We start from the raw sequence: 27859 nt of genomic DNA on the forward strand, positions 1-27859 counted from the left end.
ATATTCCAGTAAGCAAAATAACTTAGGCTTTAAAAAGAACATTCGGAACATTTAGCTCTTTCTGGGAATCTAACCGGGGCCTCCGGGCTCAATACGAGCATGCTTCCTTCCCCCACGCCACAGAGGCTCATTAAAGGGGTTCCTACTGTGCGCCTCATTGCACGCTTCACGTCGCAGCCCTCTGGCTCGCTAAAGATAGGGTCAAGTGAGTGCGTCGTTAGGCTCCTGACTGGATAGCCAATGGACAAAAGATGGCACCACGTCATGAGTCTTTACAATGAGAGCATTTCCTCCCACGCGTCACTTGTTTTTCTGGTTTCTTCAATGACGTTTTTCTGACATCAGCAAACCCTGATTATTTATTACTACAAAGCCAATATAACTACAATAATATTTTCGCATTCATACACGCAAGCACTCTCAAGTGTATCTGTCAAGGTTTCTGTTTTACCAAGCTAAATATCTATAGCACTGTTACAGCAATTCAATGGAGATTTTCGTTCCTGAATGGAATTGTAGTGACCTAGTAGGGAAATATTATTCAAATGACTGGTAATGTCGAAAGACACAATACGTTATATTTCCTACGCATAAAAGAGCCATTGATTACGCCGATTTATATATAACAAATAATGATTTCTCATTCGGGTGCATTGTAATTACCTACAGTGAATATCTGGATAGGAACACGTTGGGAGGAACACGTGCAATTCCATTGTACAAAGCTCTATTCTTCGTGTTAACCATTGCTTCACAGTCGCAATTCTTTTGACTTTGCCACGCGACATATTTGATACGTCGCGTTTGTTTGTAACCGTTTGTGGCACTGCGAAAAATTCTGGGATATAAAAGTAGTATTTTGTAGAAGGTATAAAGAAAAATAAACTACTCGTTGTTTTAAAAACTGAAACCTGCGAAACTTAAAGCTTTGCTCAACTATTGGCAATACAGTTAGATACAACCGCACAATAACGCAAGATTACTACGTATGTGAGCCCGTATGGCTCGAAATTCGGCCTCTCGATCTTTTGATGTGCACTCGATTAATATGTTCATGACTACCGCTTCGTACGGTTGGTGCGACTGAAGGTGTTGAATAAGCGGCGTATGAATAAAAGTACTCTCATAATACCGATTTTTTTCGCTGAAGCACTACTGTTTAAAATATTGTTGGTGGATTGCTCGTTGATCAATAAAATTACATGCGTATGTTCTTTTAATAAATGTTTGTGAAGTTGACGGTAATGCGAGCGCATGCTACTAGTAGTATGTGTGCTTTTTATATCATTTGAAAGCGTATTTTAATCGCATTTTAGATGCAACCGTGAAACCCGTGTATGTTTAATTCTAGTATGTAATTCGATCAAAGTCAATCCACTGCCTAAAAGTTCAAAAATTTATAGTACAGTTTTAACATAATCAGCTCAAATGAAATGTCACTCACATATCTTGAGATATATGTGTCATGAAATAACGATCTTGAGCTCCATATATATTGCTAACTGCTGCGCTTTAGACGAGAAAAGCCGAGTAAGGCACAAAGATTAAAAAAAAAGTTATACAGATCCCACACACTATGGGAATCGACATAGGCGAAGCTTTCTGTGCTCCTTGATTTTACTGGCGATAATAAGCGGTGATGTTGACGGTGAATGTTTAATTTATTCAAAATTTTGTGCAACACAAGAGTGGTGAGTTCACTGTTGTTTGTCTGCGAAGTACACAAAACACATAGGGAGAGGTGTGTCTTGAGGCGTTGCTCTGCACCATATTTAATTACCTCTGAGAGGGTTGAGCATTATCATTGCCATACATGGCACATCGCATCGGGACAAGAACATTATACTTGAATTGGATTATGGCGTTGCACGTGCAAAAACCACGATCGGATTATGACGCATGCCGTAGTGGCGCACTTCGAAATAATTTTGGCCCCGTGCTGTTCTTTACCGTGTCCCTAAATCCAAATGCGTGAGCGTTCATTTTAGCCCCCACCGAAATGCGGTTGTCTCGGTCAAATCCGTGACTTCGAGCAATTCCGTAGCTGGAAAGCTGTCGCGGCGGGCACAGAAGCGCTCATTTTATGGGCGACCGCTTCTGTTGAGGCGCCTAGACCCTGTGGTGCGCTTTAATTGATGCGGCTCTTTTTCTGCACGACGTGCGTTTGTTCGCTAGACATATCGGCATGGTTTTGTTTTTCAGAAATAGCAGAAATGCGCCATACCGTACCTTGAACCTAAGTTTGTCCAGCCTATCCTTGCCTCCTTACATCATCTTTTCCTGTTTTCCTCCTCCCCCCCCCCTCTTGTATTTGTATCGGAACTGCGAAGAAGACTGACAAGGCTGTGTTCACTCGTTTTGCGACTGCGTCGGTTCTACCCATTCTCTGCCCCCCCTACCCTCCTTTCCACCATTATATTTAGATTCGCTCTGGATTTTCACGTTCGTAAAAGGGTAAGCGCTTGCGGGGGGTCATGTATAATTACAGCTGTCAAGAGGCTAATGCGGCGACGACCCCGAAGTTCCAGAGGGAACAGTGCAAATTCAACGCGGTGAAGTCTAAGTGAGGTCCTCGTGTCTCTTTGTTTCTCTGCCGTGCTCCTTCCATGTATATACACGATCTAAACCACAGCAGCAACGACCGCAGCAGCAGCAGCCGTGAGAAAGTCGAAGGAAATGGGAAAGAAAGCTTCGCTTTAATAACAAAAGAGGTCTATGGGCGCGGACAACTTTCTGTGGCCCTGAAGGGAAAGCTACAGGGACGTATATTCTGCACATGGGTCACCGAGCCAAGTAGTCCGCCAGCGTTCGACAGTGTTTTCGGTGCTCGGAAGACACACTGAATCGACGCAGCTGCCACGTACGACAGTTTCGCCCTGGCCCAGACGCGGAAGGCTCAAGTCGCAAAACAAGTAAACTTTTACATTCGGTGGTGTGTTTATCTTAATTAACTGTTGCTAATAAGGTTTTTATGTTTTGTCTTTCCCAGCTTGTACTAACGTCGATGAAAACATGGGTCTCTTTTCAGAAGCGCTCTGACTCGCGCGCACTTTGCCTCTGTAACTTTCTCTTCATAGCCACAGGAAGTCATCCGCGAGTATAGCACCATACATTTGTTGAAGAACCTTCCGTCTTCTGTACATCAACAAACAGCCACGTTGTGCCCCCTACCACACCAACGAATTGAAGAAAAGGTATTTCTCGTACAGCCCAATACACGGTGTTTTGACACACTTAGCTCCTTCGCTGAATATGGCATTAACCTGTATGAATTCCCGGCCATATATATATATATATATATATATATATATATATTATTAACCTCTATGAATTCCCGGCAATATATATATATATATATATATATATATATATATATATATATATATATATATATATATATATATATATATATATCTATTACAGCTTCAAGATAGTTGAAGGTGCACCCTAGTCATTGCATTGTGTATCCAAGTGCACCTCCCTACCATCTAGCGCTTCGTTCACTGTTCATCATCATCATCATCATCAGCCTGGTTACGCCCACTGCAGGGCAAAGGCCTCTCCCATATTTCTCCAACAACCCCGGTCATGTACTAATTGTGGCCATGCCGTCCCTGCAAACTTCTTAATCTCATCCGCCCACCTAACTTTCTGCCGTCCCCTGCTACGCTTCCCTTCCCTTGGAATCCAGTCCGTAACCCTTAATGACCATCGGTTATCTTCCCTCCTCATTACATGTCCTGCCCATGCCCATTTCTTTTTCTTGATTTCAACTAAGATGTCATTAACTCGCATTTGTTCCCTCACCCAATCTGCTCTTTTCTTATCCCTTAACGTTACACCTATCATTCTCCTTTCCATAGCTCTTTGCGTCGTCCTCAATTTGAGTAGAACCCTTTTCGTAAGCCTCGAGGTTTCTGCCCCGTAGGTGAGTACTGGTAAGACACAGCTGTTATACACTTTTCTCTTGAGGGATAATGGCAACCTGCTGTTCATGATCTGAGAATGCCTGCCAAACGCACCCCAGCCCATTCTTATTCTTCTGATTATTTCTGTCTCATGATCCGGATCCGCCGTCACTACCTGCCCTAAGTAGATGTATTCCCTTACGACTTCCAGTGCCTCGCTGCCTATTGTAAAGTGCTGTTCTCTTCCGAGACTGTTAAACATTACTTTAGTTTTCTGCAGATTAATTTTTAGACCCACTCTTCTGCTTTGCCTCTCCAGGTCAGTGAGCATGCATTGCAGTTGGTGCCCTGAGTTACTAAGCAAGGCAATATCGTCAGCGAATCGCAAGTTACTAAGGTATTCTCCATTAACTTTTATCCCCATTTCTTCCCAATCCAGGTCTCTGAATACCTCCTGTAAACACGCTGTGAATAACACTGTTAGGTGATCCTTAAAACATTTCTGTCTTAGGCAATCGTGTATCTTGCTTTGCCCCTGTCTTCGATAGCGGAACCCGTAACAGTCTGCAGTTCGTGCTCGCAGAAAAAGCAGCACTCAATAAGCTTGACAATAAGCCTTGACAACGTCTGTATTGCATTACTCTTACAGGTTCCATATTGGAAAAATCTGTGGCCGGAAGGCCGTGTTTACTACCAGCTTGGCTACCAAATAACTAGTAAGTCTACTTATTCAATATATATCTGTAGATATAAAGAAATGCGGGCTGTGTGCACTAGTGGTGCAGGGCTGGGTAACAGTGGAGCTACTTCCGGCTTATGCTAAGTATTGCTAGAATGTGCTAAGTTTTCCGAGCTTATACATGGTATGGTTACATTCACATGAAGGGTTGCTATAATTTGTTAAGTTTTTTGACATCATGCATGGCTTGGCTACATTATACCAAGCGTTGCTATGTTTTACTAAATCTTACAAGGTTATCTATGGCTTAACTATACTCATCATAAGTATCGCCAGTATTCCCTATGTTTCGCAAAACTTTGTGAGATCATACACGGCTAGGCTGGTAAGCCACACAAGCCCCAGCGAGTCACACGCACACAAGCCACAGTAAGTGAACCACAATTTATTATGTGCAGTGCTTCAGTATCAGTCGTCATCATCGTTGGTCTGGTCCTCGTCCTCAAAGTCCGACCATCGTCCTGGTTGTCGTCATGGTCGGAGGAGTTGGTGAAGGCTTCCCGAAACACATGCAAGGCAGAGCTCTTCTGTTCAAAATTCCGCACAGAACTCACAGGGGAGGGATTCACGTCGAACCAGAGCTTATCACAGATTCGGCAGCTGTGCCAGAACCCTATGCCGAGCAATTCGCGCTGGAAACGGCTGTTCGCACCTCCCATAGTTTCACAGTCAACGTTGTCGGTGATGCACAGGCCCGGAACTAATTCCCGGTGGCGCCGAGCATTCAGTCGGCAGCGTTCGTTGCCTCTGGCCCCGGGATCATCGGCTCGGCGACAGCGCTGGTCGGCGGCAGCCTCGGCGCAATGAGCAGGATCGGGTCTCGCTGAGCCATACTCATGGGCAGGATCGCTGTGCCGTGCGCCAAGCTTCCTTGTATGTCGCACATGCGACAACTTCGCCCAAAGACTATGCCCAGAAATTGGCGCTGAAATCGAATGTTTGCACTAATCCATGTCTCGGCGGGCTTGACGCTGGAAGATGTCGAGCCGTCGCTGGGCGGGATTGCTTTCTTAGCGACGTCGACTGTTCAGGCGGCGACTCCCCTTCTCTGTAGTGAAGCTTGGTATCCTCAACTAAGCGTCGCCTCTTCAAAGCCTCAGCTTCAGCGCAGTGTTGCGTATATGCTCGGCGGTGACGCACAGCTTCTCGCTTGGTAGTATGGCGCTGTTCCTAGTAAGCCGATTCTTCTTCGGGCGTCCGGGCTTTCTTCCGTCTTGCCATGGCAATGGCACGTACGTACGGCAGTCATGGAGGCACCTCAGCAGTTATGGAGGCATTGCGGAATCAGGGTGTAGACGAGCAATATGTGAAAATACTGAAAGATATCTATAGCGGCTCCACAGCCGCCGTAGTCCTTCATAAAGAAATCAAAAAATCCCAATAAAGATAGCCGTCAGGCAGGGAGATACGATCTCTCCAATGCTATTCACAACCTCTTTACAGGAGGTATTCAGAGACCTGGATTGGGAAGAATTGGGGATAAAGTTAATGGAGAATACCTTAGTAACCTGCGATTCGCTGATGATATTGCCTTGCTTAGTAACTCACGAGACCAATTGCAATGCATGCTCACTGACCTGGGGAGGCAAAACAGAAGAGTGGGTCTAAAAACTAAGCTGCAGAAAACTAAAGTAATGTTTAACAGTCTCGGAAGAGAACAGCTATTTACAATAGGTAGCGAGGCACTGGAAGTGGTAAGAGAATACATCTACTTAGGACAGATAGTGACGGTGGATCCGGATCATGAGACGGAAATAATCAGATGGATAAGAATGGGCTGGAGTGCGTTTGGCAGGCATTCTCAGATCATCAACAGCAGGCTGCCATTATCCTTCAAGAGAAAAGTGTATAATACCTGTGTCTTACCAGTACTCACATACGGGGCAGAAACCTGGAGGCTTACGAAAAGGGTTCTACTCAAATTGAGGACGAAGCAACGAGCTATGGAAAGAAGAATGATAGGTGTAACGTTAAGGGATAAGAAAAGAGCAGATTAGGTGAGGGAGCAAACGCGAGGTAATGACATCTTAGTCGAAATCAAGAAAAAGAAATGGGCATGGGCAGCACATGTAATAAGGAGGGAAGATAACCGATGGTCATTAAGGGTTACGGACTGGATTGCAAGGGAAGGAACGCGTAGCAAGGGGCAGCAGAAAGTTAGGTGGGCAGTTGAGATTAAGAAGTTTGCAGGGATGGCATGGCCACAATTAGGACATGACCGGGGCTATTGGAGAAGTATGGGAGAGGCCTGTGCCCTGCAGAGGGCGTAACCAAGCTGATTATTATTATTATTATTATTATTATTATTATTATTATTATTATTATTATTATTATTATTATTATTATTATTACTACTACTATGACGACGGAGTGGAGGAGGTGAGAAATGTGCCGCCGCACCAGCCCGTGCTTTTGCTCCCCTGTGACGTCATGACTTCGCCCTTTAGTAATGCGCCGGTGGCGGCCCATTGCTTCTCGCTTGGCAGTACGGCGTGACGACGAAATTGTGACGGTGATTTCCTGTCCAACTAGTGCCATCTTCGACTAGTCGTTACTGAGCGCTCTGGAGCGCTCTCGCGAGCGGCGTTGTCTTCGGCTGGTTGAAAGAGGGTGCCCGCCCTGTGTTCGGCTGGTTCTTCTCGATTGCTCTCCTCCACCTTCCAGCGCTCTGAGGCGCTCCGAGCCCTGTCGTCGGAGCAGTCGTCGAAATTGAAACGTCATCGCAGAGCCGCGTCGCTGCTGTTGGCGACGGCCCACCGTAACCTAGGCAACCTAGGCCACTGCGACGAACGCTCGTCCCGCCGGCGCGTCCGCCGGTTTTCCCGGCAGCGCCGGGAGCTTTCGATAAGCGAAACATCGGACGTTGGTAGTAGTCACGTGGTTTAGCATCTGCCATTGCCTCCTCCGAGAGCGAGTCGCACGTTTGGCTTGCGCGCTCGTCCTCTACCTCTGAGCTCGGGGAACGCCGGATCTGCCCGACTCTGCTTCGGGGGATGGAAGCGACCAGCCGAAGATAGCATAGGTGAACAAGGAACCCGTTCTCGGTTCCGAAACGTCAGAATATACTTCAGATTTGAATAGTGACCATGATACCCCTCATTTCGACTCCGCCCTACGCGCATGGAGTGCGAGGCGGTTACGTGGCTCAGGGTTCTCGTAGGTGGATGCTAGGCAACGCGAGGCGGCGCCCAGCTGCCCTTTCTCTCCTAACACTCCACTGCCCAACGAAAGCATAAGCATCTCCGTTGTTGAAAACATTGAAAGAAGATTATGCAGATATATATTATATCATCATTATCATCATCATCATCAGCCTGGTTACGCCCACTGTAGGGCAAAAGCCTCTCCCATAGTTCTCCGACTACCCCGGTCATGTACTAACTGTGGGAATGTTGTCCCTGCAAACTTCCGAATCTCATCAGCCCAACTAAATATCTGCCGCCCCTTGCTACGCTTCCCTTCCCTTGGAATCCAGTCCGTAACCCTTAATGACAATCGGTTATTTTCCCTCCTCATAACATGTCCTGCCTAGCCCCGATTCTTTTTCTTGAATTCAACGAAGCTATCACTAACTCGCGTTTGTTTCCTCACCCAAACCGCTGTTTTCTTATCCCTTAATGTTACGCCTATCATTCTTCTTTCCATAGCTCGCTGCGACGTCCTCAATTTAAGTAGAACCCTTGTCGTAAGCCTCCACGTTTCTGCCCCATACGCGAGTACTGGTAAGACACAGCTGTTATAAACTTTTCTCTTGAGGGATAATGGCAACCTGCTGTTCATGATCTGAGAATGCCTGCCAAACGCTCCCCAGCCCATTCTTATTCTTCTGTTTATTTGACTCTCATGACCCCGATGAACAGTCACTACCTGTCCTGAGTAGATGTAATCCGTTACCACTTCCAGTGCCTCGCTACCTATCGTAAACTGCTGTTCTCTTCCCATACTGTTAAACATTAGTTTTCTGCAGACAAATATTTAGACCCACCCTTCTGCTTTGCCTATCCAGATCAGTGAGCATGCATTGTAGTTGGTCCCTTGAGTTACTAAGCAAGGCAACATCATCAGTGAATCGCATGTTACTAAGGTATTCTCCATTAACTCTTATCCCCAAGTTTTCCCAATCCACGTCTCTGAATACATCCTGTAAACACGCTGTGAATAGCATTGGAGAGATCATACTTCCCTGCTTGACGCCTTTCTTTATTGGGATTTTCTTGCTTTCTTTATGGAGGACTACGGTGGCTGTGGAGCCGCTATAGATGTCTTTCAGTATTTTTACATACGGCTTGTCTACACCCTGATTCCGCAATGCCTCCATACTGCCGAGGTTTCGACTGAATCAAACGCTTTCTCGTAATCAGGCAAAGCTATATATAAAGGTTGGTTATATTCCGCACATGTTTCTATCACCTGATTGATAGTTTGAACGTGGTCTATTGTTGAGTAGCCTTTACGGAATCCTGCCTGGTCGTTTGGTTGACGGAAGTCTAAGGTTTTCCTGATTCTATTTGCAATTACCTTAGTAAATACTTTGTAGGCAACCGACAGTAAGCTGATCGGTCTATAATTTTTCAAATCTTTGGCGTCCCGTTTCTTATGGATTAGGATTATTCTAGCATTTTGCCAAGATTCCAGTACACTCTAAGTCATGATGCATTGCGTATACAGGGTGGCCAGTTTCTCTAGAACAATCTGCCCACCATCCTTTAAAAATCTGCGGTTACTTGATCCTCCCCAGCTGCATTCCCCCTTTGCATAGCTCCCAAGGCTTTCTTTTAGAACGGATTTAGAAAGGATTTAGAACGTCCTCAATTTCAGTAGAACCCTTTTCGTAAGCCTCCAGGTTTCTGCCCCGTAGGTGAGTATTTGCAAGACACAGCTATTATATACTTTTCTCTTGAGGGATAATGGCAACCTGCTGTTCATGATCTGAGAATGCCTGCCAAATGCTCCCCAGCCCATTCTTATTCTTCCGATTATTTCCTTCTCATGATCCGGATCCGCCGTCACTACCTGCCCTAAGTAGATGTATTCCCTTACGACTTCCAGTGCCTCGCTGCCTATTGTAAATTTCTGTTCTCTACCGAGACTGTTAAGCATTACTTTAGTTTTCTGCAGATTAATTTTTAGACGCATTCTTCTGCTTTGCCTCTCCAGGTCAGTGAGCATGCATTGCAATTGGTCCCCTGAGTTACTAAGCAAGGCAATACCATCCGCGAGTCGCAAGTTACTAAGGTATTCTCCATTAACTTTTATCCCCAATTCTTCCCAATCCAGGTCTCTGAATACCTCCTGTAAGCACGCTGTGAATAGCATTGGAGATATCGTATCTCCCTGCCTGACGCCTTTCTGTATTGGGATTTTATTGCTTGCTTTATGGAGGACTACGGTGGCTGTGGAGCCGCTGTAGATATCTTTCAGTATTTTTACATTCTTAGATTCTTAGATTCTTAGATTTTTATTCTTTCATTCTTAGATTTGAAGATGAACAACTCCGACTTTTTAGTCGAGCACTTGAGCCTCATGAGACCCAGCTACTCCTCCGTAAGCGTTACCACATGCTGCAGCCTAGCCTCAAGCGCTCCATCACTACCACCTACGCTCCATATAGTAATGTCATCCGCGTAGATAGAATAGCCAATATCCTGGACAGTAATAACATAGGCGAGAGTACGGAACTCTGCGCAGTACCACAGCAGCCCAATTTACTAACTTCCGACTTTATCTCCCCAAACATTAGACATGTCCCTCTATCCATAAGGAAATACTTGAGAAAATGGAAAAGCCGCTGCCGATAGCACCCGCAGAATGAAAGAATGTCGGATTTTATCGAAAGCTTTTTCCGCATCAAGTCCAATTATTGCCTTAGTAGCCCTTGTCCACCGGTCAAGGATCTGATGCTTAATCCTGATCATAGCATCCTGAGTCGAGAGGCAGGACCGAAATTCTTTCATCGAGTGCCGAAAGACCCCATTGCCCTCAACATAAAGCGTTAGCCTATTTAGAATGGCATGCTCAGAGACTTTCCCCAAACAGGACGTCAGGTAAACGGGTCTGAGATTTTCAAGCCCTATGGCCTTCCCCGGTTTGGGTATCAGAACAGTAGTTGCAAGTTTGCACTCTTCCGGGAAAGAGCCTCCCTTCCATTGGCAATTGATCTCCGCTCGTCAGGAACTCATTTGACCCATCGTCTAAATTCCGTAGCATTTTATTCGTAATATCATCCGGCCCTGATGCCGATCGACCACTAAGATTCTGCAGCGCCATCCTTATATCACTTTTAGTAAATTCCTCACCCATAGCTGCATTTTCGTCCCCACTATGTTCCAAAATTACGTCAGGTGTATTGTGCCAGGTCTCCAATGGAAGGTATCTCTCAGCCAAATCCGTCAGCAACTCCTGCGCCGTGGAGTCCCGACACGTCTGATGGACCAGCTTACCTATCACAGTCCTCTGATTAGACTTAGCGTTTGTCTCGTCTAGTAAATGTCTGAGCAAACTCCAGGCGCCTCCCCTTTTAATGCGATCATCAATAGAATTGCATACTTCAACCCATTGCTGCTTGCGCAGTACCCGCCAATAGTCTTCAATTTCCTGATTAACCACTGCTATACGCTTTCTAAGCCTTCTATTCAATCTCTGACCATTCAATCTCGCTAACATCGACTGTTTTGCTTCCAACAAATGTGCCAGGCGACTATCCATGTGTTCCGTGTCAATATCGGTCTGAACCTCTTTAGTGGACGCCTCAACGTCACTTTTAAGCTGACTAGTCCACTGTTCCAAGGTCAACTCATTTCCCTCATCTTCGATTGTCTGCGCTCTTCGTTTCCTAAATGCATCCCAGTCAACCATCCTGAATGTGCACTCCTTGTTATTTGCCAATACCAAAGTAATCATAAATATGTAGTGATCATGTTTCCTAGCCTGTCCTAAGCTATCGCTGTTACCGGAAGGTAAGCCGTTCCTATGTTCAGCTATCTCTTTGATAAGGCTGTCAATGGCTGCTTTTAAGCTACGAGTCTCTCTCTCCAATTGCGCAATCCTATCCCTATCCTTATTATCATCCACATGCTCCTAGTGCTGCTCGCGCGCTCGGCCGGTGCTGATGCTACCCTTGACCTCGTCAGCCCAGGTGGTCTGGCTCCCAGCTGCGCCGCCGCCGCCACCAGCTGCAGGAGCGTCCGCGTGAGTTTTGCGTTGTCCCTAGAGACTCCAGCATAAATTCTTTTTACTACCGTTAACACTACTCGCGTGACTTGCAAACTCAACGAGAGGGCGCATTGTCTGTCGGCCAACCTTGGCTACCAGGCTACTCTCTAAAATCTCTATGTAAGAATGAAGTGCGTATCTGCCCTCGTTATACGACGAAATTATCTTCTGCGGGCTGCAACGACTCTGACCACCACCTGTGCCGTCACCTACAGAACTCATGTTCAGTCCCTCATGCTCTGCAATTCGACAACGCTTTTCAATGAGGGCTCGTTCAGCCTTCATGGGAGCTTGCTCTTGCTCATGAGCTGCTTTGGCTGCTATGCGTATATTTTCTTGTTCCTTCGCTCTTTAGTACCACATTTGGTTCTGGTCAGCGCTCGTCCAGGCTGCAACGTCTCTGCTCTCCGCCCCATCCCCTTTCTCTTTTCAGCGTTCTCTTTTCACCCATTCTCATTTACTGCACGCAAACAACATTTATTTATTTATTTATTTATTTATTTAGGTATTTATTTATTTATTTATTTATATTTACCTACAAGGTAGAATACACTACATTCCAAAAGGGGAGGAGGAATTGCACATCACAATATCAATCTCATAATAGGCAAGGAATAATTAGGAAGATAACATCGGTTATACAAGTTAGCAGCAATAAATAAGCATGCAAATACAATACATACAATAAATCTATAATACAACACGCAGAAATACAATAAAGAGAATAGAATTACACAATGGTTAAAGACCGGCTAATCAACTGCTAAGGCGTTTTTAAAACATACGGGGTCGGGGATGCCTGTTATAGACCCAGGGAGCTGGTTCCAATCTCCAAGCCAAAAAGGACAATGAACGGATAACTGTGTTAGCTTTGGGAACGTGAGTCTTCTGATGGTGGTCGAGGCGCACTGATGTGAAAGGTGCGGCATGTATCAATAATGAAAACAGGTATGGGTATGGTAGTAAATCTTATGAAAAAGACATAGGTGAGAATATTTCCTGCGAGCGGGAAGTGAAGGAAGTTGTAATGGTGCTTTCATGGAGGTTACGTTGGATGTTATATGCAAATAAATCACAAAGAACTTGCGGCACGGTTTTCTACTCCTTTGATGTGTTGCTTTAGTTTAACATGGTGGGAGTACAGCGCTGGCGCATATTCAAGCTGTGGCCGAACATGTGGCCGGCGACAACTCACGAAGATCGCAACCTAGGGACAATCGGCGCGGATGGCAACTCGGTAGGCTTCGAGCAATAACGACCCACAGTAACTGCGCCCTGGCAAGAACTGCTCAGCAGGCTTCGTCCTTGGTCCCGTAATCGGCCTTTGCATCCGGCCACAATGCTTTTTCTTATACGAGGCTAGTGTAGGCGCATGATGGTCACACGGCCGTAGCAGGAACGGCACGAAAGCTGTCCTTCCCAGCCACGATATTTTCTATGCACCGAACACAGCTTCGTTGCTCGAGCTCCGCCGCACGTTCTCCGCATAGCACTCTTTTTTTAGTTTTTTTATTCCTCGAACTCCCTCTCTACCTTCCCTAAGCTCGCCGCATTAGCTTTCCTTGAAGTTTATTTCTAACTCATAAATCCACTCAGTCGGCAAATCACGGTGTACAAGAAAAACGTTAGTATGAAGAATACTATTGTGTAATTTCCCCCAAACCATGGTCGTTGCCTGCCTCAGTCGCATGTCTTTTGAGCCAAAACACTAAATGTGTCTGCCTTATTTACCTCTAAAATGTTTAAGATGGAAATAGAAATCTCTTTACTATAACATCAAATGAATCTCCGCAATGTTTGGTATAATCCTTCGTTGTAAGCGTGTTGTTTTTGAAATTTTCAAATTGCTCCATTTGTGTGACCTAGACATTGGGCTTTGCTCACAAGCATTTGAAATCGTACACTGAACGTATGTAACATTGGAAAATTGACGTGTTTTTTGTGAAACCCACAGCTTAAGAAATATTAAGCCGCGCCGCCAAAAATTTATCTGGAGTCAAATTTCCTTTGGTGAATTTTGTTCAAAACAATATACTTTGTTTGTCACCTTAAGGAAAGGTTACAGTTGTGTTTGGCGACGACTGCACAAGCAGAAAGAAAATGAAAGCTCTTTAAAAAAGATGGTCGCAGTCTATACGTGTAGTTTGAAGTATCTTTTTTAAGCGCTAAAGCTAGCGTTCCCCTTCACTGCGCATTAGAAGGATCCATTGTGTGAATCAATACAAATCAAGAAAGTGCTACTTTACGTACTTTATAGACTTGCAGAATGAGAGTGGTTATGTGCTATGAAATGCATTCTGTACGAAACATTACCTGTGTTGGTCACACTTTTGAGTTTGTTGTTCTTTATTCCCCTAATTACCGCACTTCGCGTCAAAAGTAAATGTCCTCGCTTTAGAAAATGTTGCGTATTTAGCATGAGTACAAGCATAAATGAGATTAGTATCATGCGTCTCTAAATTTTGAAACAGTTATATAATATATGCCAGCGGTGGCGTAGAGGTAGAGCACCCGCCTCGCGTCCAAGAGGTCCGTAGTTCGAATCCCGGTGCCGCGTAATTTTCCACCAGATTAAAAAAAAAGAAAAAGAAATCTGCGTGTTGATAAAATTGCATACACAGGCCTGGAGTGTGGACTGATCCCGGTAACCAGAACCGGTGACGCACTCCCTCACCAGAGCAGGATAGGCCACCCTGGTGCAGTACTTGGCCCCAAACTCCATTATGAACACAACAATCAAACCTCGGCCGTCAGTCCCCAGCTGCTGCGAAGCAACTGACCACGGCGGCAGTCATACCTGCGACCCAGCAGAGGGTGCTAAGAATCCCTGGCTCCGGACAGGCCGCCATTGGAATATGAACTTGGCAACGTTTAACCCTAGAACGTTATCTAGTGAGGCGATTATAGCAGTGCTATTGGAGGAATTAGAGGGCAGTAAATGGGATATAAAAGGGCTCAGTGAAGTTAGGAGGCCAAAAGAAGAATATACAGTGTTAAAAAGCGGGCACGTCCTCTGCTACCGGGGCTTAGCGCAGAGACTAGAACTAGGAGTCGGATTCGTGAATAATAAGAATATAGCTGGTAACATACAGGAATTCTATAGCATTAACGAGAGGGTTGCAGGCCTTGTTGTGAAACTTAATAAGAGGTACAAAATGAAGGTTGTGCAGGTCTACGCCCCTACATGTAGTCATGATGATCTCGAAATCGAAAGCTTCTATGAAGACGGGGAATCGGCGACGGGTAAAATCAAAAGAAAATAAACTATACTAACGGGTGACTTCAATGACAAGGTAGGCAAGAAGCAGGCTGGAGACAAGGCAGTGGGGGAATATGGCATAGGCACTAGGAATAGCAGGGGAGAGTTATTAGTAGAGTTTGCGGAACAGAATAATATGCGGAAAATGATTACCTTCTTCCGCAAGCGGGATAGCCGAAAGTGGACATAGAGGAGCCCGAACGGCGAGACTAGAAACGAAATAGACTTCATACTCTGCGCTAACCCTGGCATCATACAAGGTGTGGACGTGCTCAGCAAGGTGCGCTGCAGTGACCATACGATGGTAAGAACTCGAATTAGCCTAGACCTGAGGAGGGAACGGAAGAAACTGGTACATAAGAAGCCGATCAATGAGTTAGCTGTAAGAGGAAAAATATAGGAATTCCAGATCAAGCTACAGAACAGGCATTCGGCTTTAACTTAGGAAGAGGAGGTTAGTGTTGAAGCAATGAACGACAATCTTATGGGCATCACTAAGGATTGTGCAATACAAGTCGGTGGCAACTCCGCTAGACAGCATACCAGTAAGCTATCGCAGGAGACGAAAGATCTCATCAAGAAACGCCAATGTATGAAAGCCTCTAACCCTACAGCTAGAATGGAACTGGCAGACCTTTCCAAGTTAATCAACAAGCGTAAGACAGCTGACATAAGGGAGTATAATATGGATTGAATTGAACATGCTCTCAGGAACGGAGGAAGCCTAAAAGCAGGGAACAAGAAACTAGGAATTGGCAAGAATCAGATATACGCGTTAAGTAAGAAAGCCGGCAATGTCATTACTCATATGGATGAGATAGTTCAACTGGCTGAGGAGTTCTATAGAGATTTATACAGTACCAGTGGCACCCACCAAGATAATGGAAGCGAGAATGGTCTAGGGGAATTCTACGCGACCTTCCCACAACAACTGCTCAACACAAAGGAAATGCGCTGCTTTGGGGTATTCATTGCTAACGTGGATATGAACAGTTCATGGTAAACTTTTGGACATGTTTCAATTAAAGTTGTTTGCGTGATTAGAAATATTGCACGCAATGATCGCTTTCATTACTGAGTGCTTGTAGCCTCTGTCTAACGGGGCTATGAGCCCCGACAGACAGCGACGGGTATGAGTGCTTAGGGGTTATTAAGCTATTCATCATGATAGTTTTTGCTGATGTATACAAAAAATACACGGAATCCTAACACCATAGAGCTTCGCTGTAAAATCAGAAGTTATGGAGTGCGTGGTTATAGGCGATGTCCTCTTCTGACGCTACCACAGTATAGAACGGCAAAACTTCAAGCAACTTGTGGCTCACGATGATCTCCAGAACACAGCTATGAACATTGCACATGAGAGTCTTCTATCTGGTTATCAGGCGTAGAGGCGGACTTCATGCCGTATCTCTGAAAAATGTATTGCCTGATGTACAGCCGAATGTCAAATGTTTTCTAGTCATGTCATATATGTATATGAACAGCACGTAAACGCATTCCGGTTGAGTTCCGGTGGGAAATATGCCTGTCACCGACACACCATTTCAGCGGGTCCCCGTCGACATTATTGGGGCCCCTTGTCCCAAACTTCAGCAAACGCGAACAGATACGTTTAAGAAGGTGTATGTTGCTATGCGCTCTCCGGACGTGGTATCACTACTAAAATGCTGAGCTGGAGCGGTTAGCAGAAGTGAAAATAGAAATGTTTCCCTGGTTCGATTTCCAAGAGAAATAGTGAGTGAACGTGGAAATTCATTACCATCAAGCTTTATGCAAGAACTGAGGTGACCACATTTATTTCGACAACCGCCCACAAATCTAAATCATCCCGTGGCAGTGGTATTTGTGGGAAGATTGAATGGCACTCTGAACCAATGCTCAGCCGCATGCTTCAAGAAGGCCCTCAATAAAGGGATAGATAATTGGCGCCCACGCTTTGCGCCTACGGTTAGAATGTCAAAAAGTTATATTTTGAAACAAACATCCTGAGGGGGAATTGTTGTGGTGTAAAGAGAGAATATTATTTTTCGTAATTTCTTTTTGTACGTCTATGTCAACCGCGATTTATCGACATTACCTTTAGGAGTGTGAAACAATCTCCCAGCAAATCGAAGGAGAAGAGTTGAGTTATAGCTGGGCGAGTCACGCGCAGGCACTGCGCTTCTCCGGCGGCTAAAAGCAAGAACTCGCCCCCTTTTTTTGCAGCGCTGAACACCTTCCGAGTTTTAGGATTGGTATGGTCTAAACGAAGTCGCCTTGACCCGCCATGGCCTTTTTTCGGACGTTACGTGCAGCCTCAATGTACCCCACCTACCGACGAAACACACCATATCAACTGCCGAAGCGAAGCTTATTGTGCTGGACCACTTGAGCACTGTGTTTCAAAGTCATCTGCAAGTGTACACAGATGGTTTGGTGAGCGCACAAACAGATAGCTGTGCAGCAGCATTCTGCATACCATCCCTTGATGTGTCATGGCCTGGCCGACTGGATCGCGTAGTTTCCTTTGCAACAGTAGAAAGCGCCGCAATCACCGCGGCTTTGCGGAAACTACGGGCCTTTTCTGCACGAGATGTCGTGGTGCTGACGGATTCCAAGTCAGCATTACAGAGTTTTCATCGGGGCCTACCTCTAGAGAAATTTACAAGGCGGTCTCTGGCACTGATTGACGACCTAACGAGCAAAGAATTTAACATAAGGTTTCTGTGGATTCCATCACACGTAGGAATTGATGGAAACGAGGAAGCTGACGCTCTTGCACGCCTAGCGCTGACATGTGTCCCAAAAGTGAAAGCTCCAAAAGCTTTTCAATACCCTTAGGGTGCAATCCGCCTTCACTTTAGAGAGATGCAAAAGAATCCACACGAAGCCTGTGTGACTCATGGATTTACACGCGAGAGAGAGCGTAAACGTTTATTTCAAATCAGCTAGATTTGAGTCCAGCGTCTTTTAGTGGGTCTGGGCACCCGCCGCGGACGCGGTTCCGAGACCTTGTCTCGAAGCGGCTTCCTCGGCGCGCTGGACGGCCCAGAGTTGTGCTGTCAGGTCAGAGCTGAGCAGTGCGGTCATCCAGCGTGACTGGAGGCTGGCGGTGGAAGAGACGGAGGGGTTGGCACTGCCCGTCTTGTTTGTTAGGTCCCGACACTCCCATAATATGTGATTTAGTGTGGCAACCTCGCCACACGATGTGCATCTGTTTGTAGTGTACATGTCTGGATACATGGCGTGCATGAGTCGGGGGTTTCTGTAAGAGTCTGTTCGTAACTGTCTGAAGTGTACTGCTTGCGTCCTGTCTAACTTAGCGTGAGGGAATGGGTATATGCGTCTTTGTAATTGGTAGTGTGCCATGATGTCGTGAAAACGGGTCATACGATCCTCCCATGCCAAGACGTTTCCAGTACCCCGCGGGGTCTCTTCCTCCGATTCTGCTCGGCGAGTCAGGCCTCGAGCAACGCCGTGAGCCGCTTCGTTAGGGGTGCTAATTCCAGTGTGTACCGGGATCCATAGCAAATGCCTTCGGTTATCAACGTCGGCCTCTCCCTGGTGTATGGGATGTCGCTGGAGTATCTGATACGCCTCTTGCGAGATGCGCCCATTTGCAAAATTGCGAATTGCCGTTCGCGAGTCGCAGATCACGTATGTAGCTTTGGTTTGTGTGAGGGCTAGTGCTATGGCCGCTTCCTCGGCCGCTTCGGCATGTGCCGTGTTCACGGTGACGCTCGTGAGGTGGTTGCCTCGGTGGCTAGTAACTGCCAACACGAAACTCTTCCTGTCTCGATAGCGGGCTGCGTCGGTGAAGACGGCCTCCTTGTCGTTAGAGTAACTTTTGTTCATTTGTTGTGCCCTGGCTTTACGCCTCCCCGTGTGGCGTTGGGGGTGCATGTTGCGAGGCAATGGGGGTACGTATAGTTTCTCGCGTATGTGTCTTGGAATGTCTACTTTGACGCCGTGTTGCGAGTGGTATGTGATGCCGAGATTTTCAAGTGCGTGTCTGCCCGGGCGGGTCTTGGATAGGCGTTCAAGTTGGGACACTTGTTGCGCCTCCAGGAGTTCTTCGAGCGTATTGTGTAGGCCTAGTTCTAAGAGCTTGGTGGTGCTAACTCCAGGCGCAAGTCCCAACGCACATTTGTACGCCTTGCGTATGCGTTGAGCTTGTACGCCTTGTACGCCTTGTACGAGCTTGTACGCCTTGCGTTGCGTTGAGCTTGTTTTTTTCCGCAACCGTCCAGTTGTGAAACGCTGCCGTGTACCTTATCTAAGAAATGACGAAGGCTTGTATGAGTCGGATGACGCTGCCTTCGCCCATGCCCGCGTGTTTGTTGGTGATGCGTCGAATGAGCTGCATCGTGCTGGTGGCCTTTGCCGTTATCTTGCGAAGTGCTTCGCCATTGCCACCCTTATGCTCTATCATCATTCCTAGTACCCGGATATTCTCTACTATTGGGATGGGTAGGCCATTTGATGCCGTTAATTGGATCTTTTGCTTTTTCAGGGGGGTGTAGCATTTAGATGGGCGCCCCTTTCTGACTGGTCTATATAGCAGCAGTTCGGATTTTTCGGCCGAGCAGGCGAGTCCCGTGCCCACGAGGTAGTTTTCTACGCATTGGATGGCCTGTTCGAAACGTTGCTCGGTCGCTCCGTCGCTGCCCGTTGTCGTCCAGATCGTAATATCATCCGCGTATAGCGTGTGATGCAGTCCTTCAATTTGAAACAATCGGTCGGGCAACCCCAGCAGGACGAGGTTGAAGAGCATTTGCGAGATCACTGAGCCTTGCGGGCTGCCCGAGCTGCCGATGTTGATTTGCTCTGACTGTAGTTGCCCCACTCACATGCGAGCGGTTCTTCCCGTGATGAAGTCTCGGACGTAGTTGTACGTGCGCAGGCCGAGATTTAGCTTGTCCATTTGTCGCAATATGGCATCGTGGCGAACGTTATCGAAGGCCCTCTTCAGGTCCAGCCCGAGGATGGCTCTCGTCGAACGCCCCAGATTGTCTATGATTTGGTGTTTTAGTTGCAGAAGGGCGTCTTGCGTGGAGAGATGCCTTCTGAACCCAATCATGGCGTGTGGAAATAAGTCGTTGTCCTCGAGGTAATCCGTGAGTCTATTGAGAAACGCGTGCTCCATTAACTTGCCCACGCAGGACGTGAGGGAGATGGGGCGCAGGTTCTCCAGCTGTAATTTCTTGCCGGGTTTCGGTATCAGTGTGATATTTGCTTCTTTCCATTGCCGGGGTAGCTTGCCGTGCGCCCAACACTCGTTAATGTATTTTGTTAGTTTCTCGATCGATCCGTAATAGAGATTGCGTAGTGCCCTATTGGGTATTCGATCGGGGCCAGGGGCCGACTTGGTGTTCAGATATACGAGGGCCGCCTGGATTTCGGCAACGGAGAATTCCTCGTCAAGGGTGGCGTTGCTTTCTCCTGAGTAGTCTGGATATATTTGCGGTGGTGTTTGGGATATGTAAAGGCATTCCGCATCCCGTAGGAATTGTTCTTCCGTTCCCCCATAAGCATGTATGATTTTGTATATGCCTTGCATGTGTGCTGTCTTGGTGTTGGCGGGATCGATCAAGTACCGCAGTATCTGCCACGTGCAACGCGTGGTGAGTTGACCATCCATCTCCGCGCATTTTTCTTCCCATTGTTGATGTTGCAGGTTAAGCGCGTGCATTTTTATTTCTTTGTTGAGCTGTGCTATCCGTTTACGCAGTCTCCTATTGTGTCTTCGTTGCTTCCATCGGTGCTGCAGGTTAGGTTTGGCTTCCCACATGTGCAGCAACCGGGAGTCTATTGTCTCGAGCCCAGCTGTGGACGGGATCGTTTGGGCCATGTGCTCGATATCCCACCGCAGTTGGTCGGTCCACTTTTCTATATCTTTGATGTCTTCCATCTGTTGCTCATCACGATGTTTGCGTAGCCGATTCCAGTTGGTGATCTTCATTTGACGACCGGCATTGTGTTCTTGCGGACCGCCTTCTGCTTCTATGGAAATTATGTAGTGATCGCTCCCCATGTCTTGCATGGGGTTTGTCCAAGTGACTTTGCGAGTGTTGCACGTGAAAGTAAGGTCCGGCGTCGTGTTAGTGCTCACGCAGTTGCCCTGCCTTGTTGGTGCCGCGGGGTCGGTGACCAGCTCGAGTCCGGCGTATTGCGCCGTTGCCCATAGATGGGTGCCTTTGGGGTGATCGTGCTCGTAACGCCATGCCGTGTGCGCCGCGTTAAAGTCCCCCCCAATGAACAGCTGTTGCCCCTTGGCGATGTCGATTGCCCGTTTGAAGAGGACATGGAAGCGGTGCTGGCGGCATCTGGGACTGCTGTAGACGTTGACTACGAAGATGCTATTGCGGGTCTTGCGTGGTGGAATTAATTCTACGAGAACGTTTTCAATGTCTCTGATTTTGGTATCGTGTTCGATAACTGTGTGCCCTCGCTTGAGCAGTGTGGTGACGTTTGGTTTCTCCGCCTTGCCTGTTATGGACTGGTACCCAGCGAGTTTGGCGGGACCATTCGTTTCCTGCAGTATGATGACGTCTGGGTGTTTGGGGATCGTTTTCAGGTATTGCTGTAAGTGCGCTCGTTTGTTTTGGTAACTTCTGCAGTTTCACTGCCATACCGTGTGTTTTTGTTTCGATGAGTGTCGGGCCATGCTTATATCTTGTTACATGTGTTGCGCCGCTTCCATATGCGACGGTACGATCATGCTGTTTGCGGCTTCTAATCTCGACAGCCTGAGGTGAACACTCTCCAGGCTCCGCTGGATGGTACGCGTGATGGACGCGCTGATAGTTTCCTGGAGATTGCTTAAGCGAGCCTCGAGTGCATCTATTCGCGCGTCGCGTATCGCTGCGCGCGTGCGCTTGGGTCGTGTTGCCTCTGTAAGGGTAGGAGTGGGTCTTCGTTTCGTATCGGGGAACTCGACTTCGTCATCCTCTATGGGTTCCTCTTCTGTTCCGTGCGTGGCCTGAGTGGTCTGTGAGGAAGTGGGTCTGCGTTTAGTGTCGGGGTATACGACTTCGTTGTCCTCTATGGGTTGTTCTTGAATCTCATGCAAGGCCTGTGTATCGGTACCTTTCTTCACGGCATGCTGCAGTTGTTGTATGAGGTCGTCTTTTGCGGAATCTGTGTCTGCATGTGTTCTATTTGCTTCTGCAGCGCTTATATCGCCTGTGTTAATTTAGTTACCTCCATCTCTGTTTTAGCGGGTGCTTTGTCGCCAGCCTTCGCGGTTGGTGCTCGTTTTCCCGTGACCGCATCTGCCCAGCTCACCTTCTCGGTGGTTTCGGTGTCTCTTGTTGAGGTCCTTCTGGGGGTGCGGCTGCCAGACCGGCGTTGCTGCTGCTGCCGTGGGTTTGGGGTGCGGCTCCGGGACCGGGAGCGGCCTCGGCTGCGGGTCCTGGATCTCGAGCGCGGCTTGCCGGCGGGGCTGGTGGCTGTGGCGGCCGCCTCCGCTTCCTCGGCGGCCCTGTGTCATTCCCATTGCCTCTTTGTCACGACGTAGGGGGTCTTGTACCTTGCGCGGCAGTTGCGATCCGCTGTCATGTGTGTTCCCCCGCACATCTTGCAACGTGGGGAGCACTGGTGGTCGGGGCCCGGTTTGAGGGCGTCACAACCATGGCACACTTTGTCCTGAGGATTGGGGAACACGTCCATGCAGTGACCGAGTCTCCCGCAGCAGTGACACATGTCGACTTGCTTGCGATACAGGGCGCAGCGAAGTAGGGCGCCGCCATACCTGACTTAGGAGGGCGCTCGCGGTCCTGTAAAGGCCACTATGACCGTCTTGGTATTACTGAGCCGTTTGGCTGCCAGGGCGTGGGGGTTGCGGGCGAGAACGATGTTGGCGTGAATGGACTTGGCGTCCTCCTCCAACGGGATTCCACTGATGATTCCCTTCACCGTGTATTCGGGGGCCGTCTCATAGGCACTGACCTCGTGGCGGCGATCACCGATGGTGATGGCTTCTAGTTGTCTGTACTTAGCGGCGTGAGTAGTGTGAGGTGTACTCACGACTACGATGTTTTGGCGATTGTTGGTGCACACCGTGTTCTCCCCTGCTTCTTGCCCCGGTACGTTGGCCGCCCGGTAAATGGCCGATGCGAGGAGCACGGTTCCGGTGGCGGCAACGTCGAGGCCTCCTCTTGGTCGTATCACGACCAATTTTACTGTTCCTAATGACTTGCTGCTTGACGTTCCGCTGTCTTTGACGCGAACGCTGTCGGTCGCCATTCGCTCCCTCGCCGGTGCGGGAGTGAGTTCCGTTCTGGGTGTTGCTTTGCGTGGCCTCGCGGTTGAATTGGGTCTTGTATCGAATGGTGCACCATCCATTGCCTTGGAGAAACTCTTCAGGGGAGATGTCCTCCCCGTTCACTTGAACTTCCATCACTGCTCCGGCGAAGCGAGCTCCGGTGAGGGTTAGCGTGAAGCTGGTCAAAAGCCTCTGTGATTGGGAAGGAAGTCGTTTCCCACCTTGAATATGGTGCCAGTAGAATTTTGGTGACTTCCTGCATACGCTGGTGTTACATTCAAGAAGTGAATGAGCGATAATCACAGCGAAATTCTTGGAAAACGGAGCCGACGTGAAGTGCGTTCGCTCCCTTCGGCGACTTCTTCTTCCTCCTCTTTTATACCGCTTTTATACCGCATCAGGACCGACTCCGCGTACACCACAGCTTGGTTATTCAAGACTGGGCTTCGCGCTTCCCCACTCTGTGTTTTCTGTGGTGACATTGGCGTCATCGAACATTTCATTACGCTATGCCCGCAGTTTGACACAGAAAGAAAAGCGATGGTCGACAACCTACAAAAGAGCGGTCTTACGCACAGAACCTTTGAATACGTTGTTTTCCCAGGAGGGCCCGGAGCATTCAGGAAGAGAGCGCAACGACTGCTGTTAGGCTTCCTGCGAGACACGGGGCTCATCGACACCTGGTGACACACCCCTGATCTCAACTCTAAGGAGGATCAGGCGGAACAATTGCCGGCTATGTATGCCAGGTTAACCCCGCCTGCTTCAACATCACCACCATCACCACTACCACCGATTGGTAGAAAGGAGTTGAATGAAAATAAAGTTAGCAAACAAAGGAAAGCCATTAGAAAAAACTGATGAAATTAATCTTTTTAATTCGTTTTCAAATGAACATGGTTCCCGTGTAAAGAGAAATAAACTATACAGGACTCGCGCCACCTCAATAAACGGCCTATGTTGAACTTTCCAGCGCAAATGCGCGTTACGCATCGCATGGTCTAAGACAACTGTGTACCATGCTTAAGTGCCACATGGAAAGAACTGGTTTGTAGAAAACGTACGCATTGAAAATGACAAAACAGATCAAATTCATTGTTTTATTTTCCTCAAGCATGAACATTCTATCCGCGTAAAAAAGTCCGTAAAGGACTAGGGCCCACTCAATAAACAGCCTAAGTCAGGACTTCGACCGCACGCAAACCGTATACATAGCATGGTCGAAGGCAATTTGGTGCCAAACTGAAGTCCTACGTCAAAAATGCTATCTCTTAGTATTCCTCAGCAAAGAAAACCGAAAAACAAATTGATGCCTATTTTCTTTCTTTTCCTCAAAAATGAACATTGTTTTTCGCCAAAGAAAAACATGGTATAAATAACCATGGGAAATTCATAAAAGTGCTTCAGTTGGTCGTTTGAGCACTCGCGAGCTTAAAATGACAGCATGGTCGAAAGCAAATCCGTACCAAACTGAAGTGCCACGTGAAAAAAAATCGCTCTCAGTATTTCTTACCAATGAAAATAGAAAAGCAGAATAAATTTTTATTTTCTTTTTTTTTCCGCAACAATGAACGTTGTTTCCGCGAAAGAAAAAGGAGTTCAGGATTCGGACCCACCCATCGCAGGGATTTAGTTTGGCCTTGGAGCGTTCGCGAACGTAATGCATTGCATTGTCGAAGGCAAATCGGTTCCAAGCCGAAGTACCAGGTGAAAAAAGGTGCATTTTAGCATTCCTTCGCCAATAAAATAGAAAAATAGATGAAATTTTAATTTCCTTGTGGTGAAAAATAATCATTGTTTCGGCGAAAGACAAAATAAAGAATGCAGGACCGAGGCCACTCTTAAAAGGGGTTTAGTTGATCCTTTGGGTTTCACGTATGTAATGCATTGCATGGGTGAAAACAAATCGCCATCAAGCTAAAGTGCCACATGAAATAGCTGGTTCTTAATATCGCTTAGGAAAAAAAAATTAGAAAAAGGGATGAAATTGTAATTTTCTTTATTTTTCTTCAAATATGAACACTGTTTTCACGTACGAAAAATAATGCATACATGACTCCCGGGCCACTCATAAAAGGACATTAGTTAAGCCTTTGAGCGCTCGCGAAAGGCATGCATTCAAAGGTAGATGGGACATCGCTGCCAAGCTGAAGTGCCACATGCTAAAAGCTGGCTGCTAGAATTCTTCAGCAAGGGAAATAGAAAAACAGATCAATCCTTTTCTTCATTTTCCTCAAAAATGAGCATTTTTTCCGGGAAAGCTAAATAACGTATACAGGACTGAGGACGACTCATACAAGGACTTTAGTTAGCCTTATGAGCACTCGCGAACGGTAGGTACTCAATGGTCAATGGCGATTTGGCGCCAAGCTGAAGTAGCAGATGTGAAAAGCTGGGGCGCTATAATGTAAAACTATTCCAAACTTTTCTATTCCAATTCTGCTATCAGCCCTCCACGATTGGTCAAAAACTTTTTTCGACCACGCCCACTTCACCTGTCTGTCACGCGACGTCACGAAAACCGCGATACCTCCCCATCTGATATGATGTGTACAGACTGATTATGCATGATTTTACAGAAAGAAGAATAACCGCTATTTCTGATTCGACCCTTTGTAGCCATTAGCCCACGGCTATTGGTAAAAAATTTTCGGGCTGCAGCCACGTCACCTGCCTGTCACGCGACGTCACAAAACCCCACAAACTCACTGCGTCCAAGTGACGTGTACGCGATAAAGCTGCAATAATTTGCCGAACAAAACTGAATTTTCTTCGGAATAGCCACACGCTGCCCCGTTCCGAGAGGAATAAAAGATGGCTGCCGCCGATCGCTGAGACGCTGGCCACTCGGACCTGCCAGAGAGAATGGGTGCATTTGCGTATAATAAAACTTCTTGCGTGGCCGGGTAACGTTTTTGAGCAATTTCGGCCCGTTTACGTCCTCGTTCTGCCAACTCTTCTTTGCTGAGGGTCAGTTTTAGAGTCATTCTTAAGCTTCCGTTACATGCCGCCGCGGTTTTCGACCAGCCACCACAAGCTAAGTAAGAGAAAGCCGGCCAATCGCAGACACCGGCACCACCCTCTTCATCTGGTTATCGATTTTCAGTGCGCAGGCTCTGCCCCAGTGAATCCCTCTCCACTTGAGCGCTCTCCTCGCCTCTTGCCAGCCAATTAGATACGACAAGCCGCTCAGTGTAGGCAATGTTATTCGTTTTTCAAGCAAACAAAAGTGACCTCCTATGAACGAGAAGAGCGTTTGATTGGTCTGTTCAGACAAGCCTGCGGGTGACCGCCCGGTGCTTGCGTCGGTGGGGACGCAAATTTGACGTCAGGAGATGGGAATAGAAACATATTGGAATAGTTTTACGTTAAAGCGCCCCTGGCTCTAGTATTTTCTTATAAAAAAACACACAAAAAGTATTAAAGATTTTTTTTATATTCCTTCAAAAATTACCATTGTTTCTGCAAAATAAAACTACACCGGACACGTGACAACTTATAAAACTGCTTTGTTTGGGCATTTGAGCGATCGCGAATATTATGCATTGCATGGTTGAAGGTAAATAGGGGTCAAGCTGAAGTACCATACGAAGAAACATGGCTCTTAGTATTCATTATAAAGAAAATTGGAAAGGAGATGAAATTTTAATGTTTCTTCTTTCCCTCAAAAATGAAGATTGCTTCAGTGAAAGAAAATGAAGTGTACAGGACTCGGGTCAACTCAGAAAAAAAGCTTTGGTGTGGCCTTTCAGCGCTCACAAACATAATGCATTGCATGATATACGAGAAATTGGTGCCAAGATAAAGTTCTATGATAAAAAACTAGTTCGTAGTAATCCTCAACAAACAAAATTGAAAAAGATACAATTCTAATTTTTTTTCTTTCCCCAAAAATGAACATTGTTCGGCGAAAGAAAAATAAGGTACACAGAACTCGGGGCCACTTATGAAAGCGCTTTAGTTAGGCTTTTGAGCGCTCGTGAACGGTATGCATTCATTGGTTATACTGAAATTTGTGCCAAGTTGAAGTGCCAGATGCAAATGCTGTCTCTTAGTATTCCTCAGCAAAGAAAACAGAAAAAGGGATGAAACTTTAATTTTCTTTCTCTTCCTCGGAAAACGAGCATTGTTTTTGCAAACGAAAAATATGGTAGACAAGACCCAGGCGCACTCATTTAAGGGCTTTGGTTAGGCCTTTAAGCGCTCGCAAATGGTATGCATTCAATGCTCGATGCAAAAGTGGTGCCAAGCTGAAGTGCCGGATGCAGAAAGCCGGCTCTTAGCATTCCTTATCAAAGAAAATATAAACACAGATGAAATTCTAATTTCTTTCTTTTCCTCAAAATTGAACATTGTTTACGCCAAAGAAAAATAAGGTATAAAGGACTACGGGGCACTCATGAAAGTATTTCGGTTGGGCCTTTGAGCGCTCGCGAACGTAATGCATTGCATGGTTGAAGGCAAATCTGTGTCAAACTGAAGTGTCATGTGAA

At 46.8% G+C, this 27859-nt stretch overlaps 1 long non-coding RNA gene across 1 annotated transcript in view; it reads left to right on the forward strand.

The window, feature by feature from the left end:
• Nucleotides 1-27859, forward strand: part of LOC139053376 (uncharacterized) — a 205136-nt gene that overhangs the window by 121204 nt on the left and 56073 nt on the right. The window contains exon 2 of the long non-coding RNA XR_011510446.1: nt 4558-4624. This is a non-coding gene — a long non-coding RNA (uncharacterized lncRNA). The remainder of the gene's footprint in view (nt 1-4557; nt 4625-27859) is intronic.

The sequence above is a fragment of the Dermacentor albipictus genome, unplaced genomic scaffold (genome assembly GCF_038994185.2).
Source record: "Dermacentor albipictus isolate Rhodes 1998 colony unplaced genomic scaffold, USDA_Dalb.pri_finalv2 scaffold_105, whole genome shotgun sequence".
NCBI lineage: Eukaryota > Metazoa > Arthropoda > Arachnida > Ixodida > Ixodidae > Dermacentor > Dermacentor albipictus.